This window comes from Castanea sativa, chromosome 3, assembly GCF_040712315.1.
Source record: "Castanea sativa cultivar Marrone di Chiusa Pesio chromosome 3, ASM4071231v1".
Lineage (NCBI taxonomy): Eukaryota > Viridiplantae > Streptophyta > Magnoliopsida > Fagales > Fagaceae > Castanea > Castanea sativa.
In genome coordinates, this window is record NC_134015.1 from 35,860,760 (window position 1) to 35,873,283 (window position 12,524).

Sequence of the window (12,524 nt, forward strand, 5' to 3'; positions counted from 1 at the left end):
AAGCAACCTACACTTCATGATCAGGTCCATTATCCTCTCAGGATTAAGAGTTCATGTAAATAGAAGTCGTGAGATTTATTATTCATTTGACAGTCCTTAGGAGAATAATAAATCTCATAGTGGTCCAGTTCAATATGTCTTAACTCTTAAAATATATCAACATATCAACTAGAAGTCTCCACTTCCATGATCAAGACAAATCATCTTACTTGATATGTTATAGTCTTCGCAGATGGAACACCCAATTTCATTACCAACTACGAACTAAAATTTTGAGTTTACAAAGAACTTGTGACTTATATCTTCTGTGATTAAATCACATAAATCACATACTATGCATCTCATGGACTATATGATAATGTCAAAATATTCATGTTACCATTATTTTAGATTATAATAAAAAAACTTTATTAATCACAACATTAAATCATACATAATGTCATACATAATAACATACATAGCATTGTACAATAGGATTTAAGGGCACTAATCCTAACTTAAAGATTCATGCATTTCAAAACTAGCAAAAGGAGATCATATGATACATGTCATATTTGAATGACCATCTTTCTTGAAAGTAAAACAGCATTGATTTGAATATTCAAAGGAATACGACTCAACAACATAACATATGGAAAGACTCAACAACACAACATGGAGAAAGACTCAACAACAAAACATCGAGAAATGCTCTGATAGACTTGACAAACTGAAGACACGACAATTGAAAAAGACTCAACAAAATTGAAATGGCTCATCCTCTAGCAAAGGTATTCTCATGGATCAAATCTCTTAAGCACATCCCTTGATTTGATCTTGCTTCATCTCTAGCATCTTGGGTTGGCAATCGCTCCATCATCAATCAAATCTTGAATCTCATGCTTCAACCTGAAGCAATTATCTGTCTTATGTCCTAGCTTTTAGTGAAAAGCACAATACTCATTCATGTTCCAAGTTTTTGGGATTGGAAATTGAAGAAGAGTAGGTTCAAGCGGCTTGAGGTAACCCTTTTTAGATAAGATTTCAAGGGCCTCTGATAACGATATGTAAATGTCATCAAATTCCCTTTTCCTTTTGTGGTTGTCATTGGCAATAACTTTATTTCTTTCTTTTGACTTGCCAAAAACATCCTCGGCTTGTGGGCCATGTATTCCTTCAAGCCTTTGTAGTCGATTGCTTACATCCTTCATTAGCTCCTCTATGCGAACAAGTGCCGTGTTCATGATGTTGATACTTTCATTCATGTTCTTCATTGCTTCTTGGTATCTTCCTTAGTGAGTAAATCTTGACAAGATTGGGGATGTGCTTTGAGATTATCTTAAGTGTCCCTGAAAATGAATTTGATCAAATAAACATGTGCTCCCAATGCCTTAAAGTTTTGGACCCAATGTCTTAGTCCAATAACAAGTCACTCATCTCACCCTCTCAATGTCTAAACATGAAAAACATATAAATTAGCTAAGAACAACAAAAAACACAAATTATTAAAGAACCAAATCCAGAAAAAGCTATGAAGAGAGACTCACCTTGCTATGGAACACAAACTTGATTGATATTTAACCGGCCCCTCAGTGCCTACACAACAAGATTGAATGATAATCAAAGGAATCAAATATATCAATAGTTCATTAGTGATCACAACTCAAAATAAGAAGATGTTTTTGAAAAGATTGTTTGAAAAAGGTTTTGAAAGAGATTAGAAAATAGTTTGCTGCCTTAAACTAACTAAACAGAGGTTTTATTTTGTCAAAAACGTGCTAAGGGGCTGCCTTAGGGTTTTCAAAAGAGAAAATAGGGTTTTAGAGAAAACGGAGGCTAAAAAATCCCTCTCTCTAGCTAGAGTTTTGACTGGAGGCATAAGGTGAGTATTTATAAGTAAAAATTAGGGATTTGGGGCTGTTTAACGATCTCTGGACGTGCTCAAAGGTATAGGGCCAGCTTACATCAAATAATGATGTTTTGGGCCCTTAAATGAAGTTTTAAAACCCAGAAAATTGGATTGCCCAGTTAGTCCAATTTCAAACAGTCATAACTCACTCAATTTTTAAGTCCAAATTAGGCAAAATTTATTTTCAAATTGAAGCCTACGATGTCTAATTTCCAATGAGACCAACCTCACTCAAAAATTCTTTATGGATCAAAAGTTATGGTCGAAACACTGAGCAAATGTCATTTTTAGTATCGATTTCAAAGCATTTTGAGCACTTTTGAGTTATGATTACTTCCAAACTATCAAAATAACTTCAATTACTTTTTGTAGGCATGTCAAGCTCATCATTGGAACTGAGGACTAAAGTTCGTTAACTAAGTACAAAATGAGGTGTCTACAATAAGATTTGATATTTATGGATCAATTTCAAAATGAATGTTGAGTTTTCTTTTTTAAATTTTAAAATCATAGTAATTTAGACAAGATCAAGGTTTTCGGACCCGGACTGGACCATACGATCCGACTCGATTAACCTCGAACCCCTCACCATCACTATTCTTTTAACCACTAAAACCGTTCTATACCAAAAAGTTAGGAAATTGTTCGAACCAGGGTTGAACCTCACTATTCCTCCCACAAAGATCTTCACTAAAAATGGCCGGTGGCTGGGCTCATTCATCACAAACAAAAACTCAAACCTTGCATAGATGTTAGATCTACCATTGATAGATCAGTCAAAAATCTCTGATTTCTAACATTGGATCGACAGAGTTTGCACACCCCCCCCCCCCCACAGAGACTGAGAGGTGAGATTCTAAAAAAAAACAAAAAAACAAAAAGAGAGAGAGAGAGAGAGAGAGAGAGAGAGAGAGAGAGAGAGAGAAAAGAAAGAGAGACAAAGAGTAGGGGAGAAAGATAGACTGAGAAGAGATCCAATGTGTTTTGTTTCTTATCTATGTGGGGGAGGAGATAAAAGATGAGATATTTTTTTATTTTTTATTAAAAAATATTCCACAGCCACACACTTTTTTTCATGTTACTTTGGCATGTATTTTAGTTTTGAGATATGTGTTTTAGACGTTTTTAGACTTTTAGTTGAATACCTGCTACAATTTCAAACTTTAATATATGTAGTTTTTATTTTTAATGAAATAAACTTTTCTTTTTGAAGGCCTTTGAATGTATATAACTTTAATACATGAAATGTAATTTATAGTTTCAACTCTGTGCTACAGATGAATATTTTTTGATTGTTTGCTATGGATAAATTAAATAAACTTTAAATGCATTAGTTTTGGGTAATTATATTAGTACATTACAAATTTAATAGAATATCTTAAATAATTAGAGGATGTTTATTAATCTTTATTGTAAATTATGAGAAATATATTCTAATCTTTAATCAAGATATATTTTAACATCTTTAAATACAGTTTTTGTTAAGATTGTTAAAAATTTTATAATGATTTTATTTATTATAATATTAATTAATTATTAAATTAATTATGACATTATCATTGTTTGACCTCGATCCGACCCTGGTTGAACCTCAAAAATCTTGAACCTCTTCCTTTTGCAGTTCATTAAACAGTCCTGGTTTTAAAACCATGGACAAGATTCAAATACAAGTTTTTTATTCAACAATAACAGATTTCACAAATTAAACAAACAAGAATCAACATCTTAGTATCAACCTAGAGTGACAACTTCTCTTATTACAAAAATATATCTTTTCTTTTTTGTTTCAAACACAATCTATAGAAAAATATTTGCTTTTCCGCTTTCTCTTTTCTCATCCATAACGAACCAAGTTGAATATAATGATTATTATTTTCCTATACAATTTTTCTAGACATCATAAAAGGAATTTAAATATTATTAACTCTAAAAAACATAGGTTACCATTTAGTATGAACAAAAGGGAAAATTACACTTTCTCAACCAAAAATTTCATCACATTTACAGTTTTCCCTCCCCTAAAAACTATCAATTTTTTTGATTGACACCCTAATTTAAAAAAATTGTATTAATGTGTCTATGTTATCTAAATTAGCCACCAAATGTGAAGAAAATTAGGTCTAATGACAAAATTATTTTTATTGTTTGCAATGAAAAACATGTAGTTCTAGTTTGAGCAATAGTAGAAGCAAAACATAATCAACCAAAATTTTTGAGATGAGAATAAGATGGAGGTTAATGAAATAGGAGTTCAAAAGGTGTTTTGTGATTAAGAAGTGGAAATGGAAGTCTATTGTTCATGTAGACAGCAGTCAAAATACAATCTTCCCAAAAATAAAGTGGAAGATTGGATGAATTTTCAATGCCCTAACCACAAAGAGTATGTGTTGGTCTTTTCTCTCCACAACTAAATTTTGTTGTGAAGTGTAAACATAGCTTTGCTGGTGTATGATACCCTTAGAGTTATAAAAAACTCAACATAAATTCCAAATCATTGTTTGATGTTATTGATTTGATTTTAAGTCTAAATTGAGTGTGGACCATAGTATAAAAAGAAAGTATTAAGGTTATAACTCTAGACTTGGATTTTATAAGGAAGATCCAAATAGCTCGAGTGGCATCATCAACCACTATTAGAATATATTTGAAGCCCTCTGAAGTAGGAACAAAACAAGGACCCCACACATCCATATGAATCAAATAAAAAGATCAATTAGACAAGTTGTTATTAAATGGAAAATTTAATCTTTTTTGCTTGGCCAAAGTACAAACAATACAATCTTTATTACAAGAATTATGCAGAATAGGTAAAACATGACTTAAGGAATGAAGTTTAGAGTCAGGTGGGTGTCCCAATCTAGATTGCCTAAAAATGAATTAGATGTTGCAGAAGCAATTGAAAGATAAGTAAAAGCACCAATGTGATGTGTAGACAAAAAAATAATTAAAAGAAGAAGAGACTTGAGATAGGTTAGAATGTTGTTGCAAGTAGAGACTATCAAGAACTTGTTCTTCTCCAATCGTTTTCCAACATGTAGGGTCTTGAATGAAGCAATATTAAGAAAAGAAAAAAGGCAACATGGATGTGATTTGATAGTAGTACTAACTGACAAAAGATTAAAAGAGAAAGAGGGTACACATAGAACATTTGTGAGTTTCAATTTAGAGGAAAAAGTTATGGTTCCAACGTGTGTCATCCTAGTTGTTTCTCCTATAGGCAGTTCTACTACAGTTTATGTAATAGCAGTAATTGTTGTTAACAAATTCATAGAACAAATAATATGGTTAATTGCTTTAGTGTCCAAGACCCATCACTACAAGAAATCCATACTATTGAGGCAGGTCAAAACCACCGCTAAAGCCCAGAAAAGCGCTGCTAATGGTACATTTGACCTTTAGCGGTAGGTGCTATTGCGGCAGTTCTTCCCGCCACTGTTGCGGTGCCGCTATAGATCTATTGCGGCGGTAACAAAAGGCGCTGCAATAGATCTACCATTTAGCAATGCTTTTGCTTTATTGCGGCGGGCTGAAAACCACCATCATATAAGGTTACCACTCAAGTCAAGTGACCTTTTAGCAGCGGGATATGCGCGGTGCTATAGGTGACAACATTTAGCGACGGGCAATAAGCGCCGCTATAGGTTAATTTTTTTCCCCTAGGTTTTAAAACCACAATCCTATTACAAACAACCTGTAATAATTTTAGCTCTATTGAAACAATACCACAAATGTAACTAATTAACACCACCACAAATGTCTCTAAACTAACATTATATTAACATAGAAATATATTATCAAATACATAACATTGTCGATATCCATCATCATAGTTCCAAGCTAATACCACAATCAAAGTTCCAAAGTATTTAAACAAATCCTTCAACACTTCCAAAAAATGCGGTTGTTCAAATGTAGTTCTTTGTACACAAAAAGCCATCAAAAAATTATAGCAACTTTAGTATTGTAGCACCATCATTAATAATTGTCATGTCTCCAATATCATCAACAAGCATCTGAAACCATTAACCAGAAAGCAAATCAAAATTATACCCTATGGCAGAACGACATAGTCCAAATAAAAGCTTAGTAATGAAAAGGGAAAAAAAAGGCATGTTACTAACACCTCCATTAATTAAAATTGAAAACATAGCAATAACATTGAATATGCTTAATTTCAAAATTAGCAATTGAGGCACTGGTGGAAAAGAAAGAAACATAAAGCTTGAACATGTTGACTCAACAGCAAAAAAAGTGAGAACTACACAGACAAGGCATTGCACAAAATCTAGTACCTAATTCTCTCTTTTCAAATTAAATATAAGCCAAATTCTCATAGCTTTATTTATAAACTGATTAGTTATTTATTATATTTTAAAAAAATTATATTAAACATGCATTAATTTAAAGCTTCGAAACCTTATGTGTCATAGTTTTGGAGTTTACAACTTTTTAGTTACAAACAGACCTCTAAAAATGTGGACACACTTATCTTTGCTTTAGGTGCCTCAATCAATAACTAAACCCAAAATTTTCAAACATTCTGAATATCACTTATTTGCATACTCCATGAATCCCAAACAGTAAAATCAAATAAACGCACATGCAAAAACCAGTTTCTTCCTCTCTTGTACAATTTTTTGCCTTCTAAAAACAAAATGCATTATAAATATAATAGAGTATTTAATTTTTCCCTCGCCATTTTTTCCTTTGATAATTATAAACCAGTCCATCCTATTACCTTGTTTCCAAAAACAAAGACCATTGCTTTCCTATAACAAACAATTTAAATGCACTTTTTTTAGTACATCCAGCACTTGCATTCAATAAAATGCAACATTGAATATTGAAGCAGTACGCTTAATTTCAAATCACATGAACAATAATAGTTTCAAAAAATTAGTCCAATCTTAACACAGTCAAATCTCAAATAATTGTATTAGAACATAATGAATTCTTTTAGAAAAAACACACAAACATTAAGATATAATTTTGAGGAGAAGAAACTAACCAGAGAGAGGTTTTGAAACTCTAATCATTAAGGCAAAATATAATGAGTGATAACAAAAGTATTAACTACACTCATCATCACTAGACTCATAATCATTGGAATCATCATCATTAAACTCATAAACATCATCGCTAAGCTCTTCATCATTGATAAAGTCTTGTTCAAGTAATTCATCCTCACTGATCAACGATGTATCATAAATGGTTCCTTCTTCATTAACTCGAGCCCAAGCATGGCTATCATTTGCATCATCACTTGCATCATCAGTAGTTATATTGTAAGGGACATTCTCAAGATAGGTACCCACTTCATCATCATCATCATCATCATCATCATCATGTGAAGTATTAATACCAACATCAAACACCTCCCTAGGTTTTGTTTTGACCACCACCGCCCAATCTTTATATCTCACATCTTCCACGTAAAAAAATTGTAAAGCTTGAGATGCTAATACATAAGGCTCGTTAATCAATCGATCACCCGTGTGTATCAATCGTGAAAAATTGACAAGGGGAAATCCAAACTCATCTTTTTTGCATCATCTTCTACTGATGACGTCAACCTATTAACATTTGAATAGTACATATCGGTACTTGTCAGAGTAGTTCAACTCAATAATATTGATTAGTACACCATAATAAGTAGCACCACCTTCAGTAACAACACAAACTCCATTGTTTTGAGTTTTCCTAGTTGCCTCAAAGTTATTGGTGTGAAACTTCAAACCATTTATAACATAATGCTTGAACTATTTTGCTTCATTATCTGGATATCGAGCAAGCTATATGACTTTATTAGAGAGTTTCCTTTTCTCAGATGCATCCATTGACATCACATATTATAGACAATGACGTTTATTATAAGTATGCTATCTAAAGTGTTACAACCAAGTTTTATATATAGACATTGACATCACCTATTATAGACAATAAAGTTTTATATATATGCTTTACTTACATAGTCCCTAAACCAGTTGCAAAATTTCTCCACGTGCTGCTTTTGAATAACATCATTAGTTACATGAAAAGGGAAATCAGCCTTGATCTCCGCTATGTGTACACTATGTAGACAAACGTATTAGTTTTAACTTAGAGTATTGTACTTGAATTCCATGAAAGGATATGCAATGACTTATTACTTACTCGCGAAACAGGGTGATTTCTTCACAATTGAATAGCACATAATGATGGGTTTGGATCCATGAATTTGAATCTAGTGTAATGCTCACCACCACACCCATGGATTCATTGACATTCCTTACAGGCCGATTGAATGCAGTTTCAACAAATTTAAGAATGCTAAGCATTCCTCTGCTATATACGCTTCTGCAATAGAGCCTTCTAGATAAGTTTTATTATGCACGTAAGACTTAAGTCTTCACAAATACCTATTGGAAAACCCAAGAACAACAACGGAAAATTGATAAGTTAAACAAAACCAAATAGACCAAGTTACTATATATGTTACCTCTCTATGGGATACATCCAACGATAATGAACTAGGCTAGCAACTTTGGCTTCACTTGTAAAATGCACAACTAGATGTACCATCACTATAAAGAAAGAGGGAGGGAATATCCTTTCCAACTCACACAATGTCACTGCAATTCTCTTCTCAAGAGCCCCAAGTTCCTCCACATTTAATACTTTGGAACAGATCTCCCTAAAGAAACAAGATAAGTCAATTAAATGCCTACTCACTTCAAAGGACAAAGATCCGCTTATTGCAATCGGAAAAAGTTGCTGCATTAAGATGTGATTATCATGGCTCTTCATCCCACTAATCTTGCGTTCTTTGAATTTAACGTAACGTGATATGTTTGAAGAATATCCATTTGGCACTCTTATATCCTTCAAAACTTGCAGAAAACCATCCTTTTCACTAGCATTCATATGGTAGTAGGCATATGGCATGCATGTCTGATCATTTCCAACCTTTTCCAAGTGAAGTTCACTTCTTATACCCATATCCATTAAGTCTTGACGTGCTATCAAGTTATCCTTTGTCTTGCCATCCAAGTTCAACAATGTGCCAATTATATTATTGGCTACATTCTTTTCAATATGCATCACGTCAAGATTATGACGCAACACATGGTCCTCCTAATAAGGCAAGGTGAAAAATATAGTTCTCTTCTTCCACACAGTTAAGGTTTCCTCCCTTCTTTTTCTATTATTGGGCAAATTAACTGTTTTCTTCCCAAACACATAATCGGCTACAACATCCGTTTGTAACTTGATTTCCCCTCCAAATACTGTAATAGGAGCTGATTTCATATCAACATGTCCATCAAATGATTTTTTTTGCTTGCAGAATATATGATCAATATCCAAGAATCGCCTATGTCTAATGTAATTAAATTTCCTTCCATATCTTAACCAACGAGACTGACTATCATAGTTATATGGGGTACATGCAAGAGCACATTTGGTACTCCAACCCGAGATATCACCATATGCAGGAAAATCATTTATGGTCCATAATAAAGCAGCATGCATTTGGAATGATTTTTTGGAAGACATATCAAATGTTTCTACTCCAACATCCCATAACTCCAGTTTTCTACTAAGGGTTGTAAGTACACATCTATATCGTTCCTGTGCTAGGTTGGACCGGGAATTAATAATGATAGCATGAAAGAATACCTTTTCATGAACATCCATGGAGGGAGATTGTATGGGATCAAAATGACAGGTCATATACTATGAGTACTACTCATATTTCCATACAGGTTGAATCCATCAGCTACTAATCCAAGCCTCACATTACGAGGCTCAAATGAGAACTCTATGTACTTAGAGTCAAATGATTTCCAAGCTTTAGAATCAATAAGATGCCTCATTAACCCGTCATTCACACAACTATTGGCATGCCACTTCATATGATTGGCTATTTCAGGAGACATAAATAGTCATTGCAATTTTGGCTTTAAGGGGGACCACCATAGGATCTTTGCAGCTTTTTTTTTTTTTTTTTTTTTTTCTTTTCTTAGAGGGAGAATTAGTACTTTGTTGACCTTTAGACTCATTACTTTCCCATCTTGAAAGGTTATAGTTTGGACAAGCTTCAAGGTTATCATTCTCCTTCCAATATAAAATACAATCTTTAGGACAAACATGAATCTTCTCATAGCTCAAAGCCCAAATCCTTAATAATCGTCTTAGCCTCATAACAATCTTTTGGCAACTTAGCATTTGAAGGAAGAAAATCAAGCAAAAATTGTGACAACATGGTAAATGATTTGTTGGTCCAGCCATTAAGAAACTTCATGTGTACAAATGCACAATGGATGACAATTTTCTAAAATGCTTACAACCTTCACAACAAGGTTGATTAGCATCTTCAAGCAATTTCATAAACCAAAGTGCATCTTCATTAGGGCCTTCTGTGGGTTGTTGCACAATAGGAACTTCTTCCATTGGCCCAGATGCCATATCTTGTATGGGGAACATGTTATGCAACATGTGATGAAGATTGGCATATTCTATTGCGTTTTCTTGGACATGACTATTAGGAATTTCAATAGAAGTCTGTGCAGATGATGATTCCCCATTAAAAACACAAGGGTTATTACTCCTACAAATCCATTTTGACACTAAGTGAACCTTTACAACATCTATAGGCCACGAATTTGTATGCATACATTTTCTACACGGACTTGAAATTGTTCCATCTAGGTGTGCATGGTTAGATGCAAATTTTAGAAACTGTTCGACTCCATCTAAATATTCTCGCGACCTTCTATTGGTAATTTTCATCCAACTTTTATCCATTGCTATAAAGTGGTTTACAACAAATACCTATAATGTGATTTTATGAAGCACAAAGCAAGAGTTAACACACATTTCACTTACACAATTTCACTGTAATTTAAGAAACAAATCATCTTTAATCATTCACTTTCAACTATGTTCCTAAGAAAACAATGGATTTAAACGCATAGAGAAGTTATCAATACATTTGGTAACTATAACATCATTACTAGCAATAGTCTTTAGGAATGGACATCTCTTTAAATATCCAATTCTATTCTAGCATTCCACATGTGTGAAAAAGATAGAGAAAAGCCCCTAAAATGAATTAATCAAATAAAAAAACTCAACAAGAATCATCCAATATTACACAAAACAGTCAACACTTCCAATATCAGCTAAAACCACATTATTACTCCATGCAAGCCACCTTCTTGCCCCAATTTAACAACCCACCACAAACACACACACACACACACACACACACACACACACACACACACACACACACACACACACACACAACGAGAGAGAGAGAGAGAGAGAGAGAGAGAGAGAGAGAGAGAGAGAGAGAGAGAGAGAGAGAGAGAGAGTACCTTAAGTCTTTCACCAACTTCACTTATTTTGATCACATGAAATTAGATGTGAAAAAGTGGACCCGATAATAAAATATTCAGGTTTAAAACATAGAAAGTAAAAGTAAAAAAGTAGATATGAGAGTATCATTCTTAATAAAAGTAGTGTTAATGAAAGATTGACGTGAAAGTAAAATTGCTCCAGCCACAAGTTAATGAGTTACTACTTTAATAAATTATGAAAACTTTGTTGGATAAACTGATTTTGTATCTTATAAAAAAACACATAGCGGAAGCAACAAACAATGATCTATTTCATTCATAATTGATAACGTGCACTATGTAAATTTCAGAATTTAAGAAGAAGATAGCGTACCTTGGTGTGGTGAAATTCAAAACCAAAGATTGAAGTACTCGGGAATACTTTTAATCTTCACTCTAATTCCACTTTACACCCAAGATGTGTGGTCTCTCAATCAGTTTTTAAAGGGAGAATGAAAGTGTGTCTCACTCTCACATACACACCATTTCTTATATTACTAATAAAAATTTTGTATGTTTCTCCCTTTATAACTAACTGATTATCTAATTGGACTAGCCTATTGGGCCTTTCTAATTAGGCTTTAGTGTGTGGCTTAGAGTGGGATCAAAAGGGACTAATAAGACACTAGCTCTAATGGGCCTTGGGCTTTTCAGTCAACTCTTGACAAATCCAAAGTTACCATTAATTATATCTAATACCACTATATAAATATAATTGCACTCTAGACCTTATTAATAAATTATATCCCAAGACTTTATTATACACGCAACCCCTTCATAAAATACTCGTAGTAATACAAAGTCATGAATGTAGACTGTTATTTTGTAAATTACTACATCTTATCCTTGAGTACCCGGTTTAATCCTTTAAGATTTTTCATCATATATTTATGAAATCCAATTTCATAAATATATATTTTAGTAACTTCTTACTAAAGTGGTTAGGCCTAACACTCTGAATAACCAAACCCATTAAATTTATCTCAAGGAAATATTTTATATCTCCATTAAGAGATTATGAATTTCATCTTGAGAATATATGTTCCATCAACACCGAATGTGGCTGCCCAACGTACTAAGGTTTTGACCGTTACTTTAGATCTCACTCCTGATATATCAAAGCAACCTACACCTCATGATCATGTCCATTATTCTCTCAGAATTAAGAGTTCATGCAAATAGAAGTCATGAGATTTATTGTTGTGAAATTTTAAAATACTCGCAAGTGTACGAACCGTACCGAAGTATAGTTTGAC

The 12,524-nt window shown here is 33.2% G+C and overlaps 1 long non-coding RNA gene across 1 annotated transcript; it reads right to left on the reverse strand.

The window, feature by feature from the left end:
• Positions 1-5,642: 5,642 nt before the first annotated feature.
• On the reverse strand, positions 5,643-11,623 carry LOC142629618 (uncharacterized). The gene is made up of 2 exons (XR_012843087.1): positions 11,248-11,623; positions 5,643-5,901 (listed from the first exon to the last, which is right to left on the reverse strand). It is a non-coding gene; the product is annotated as an uncharacterized LOC142629618 (long non-coding RNA).
• Between the last annotated feature and the right edge of the window lie 901 nt (positions 11,624-12,524).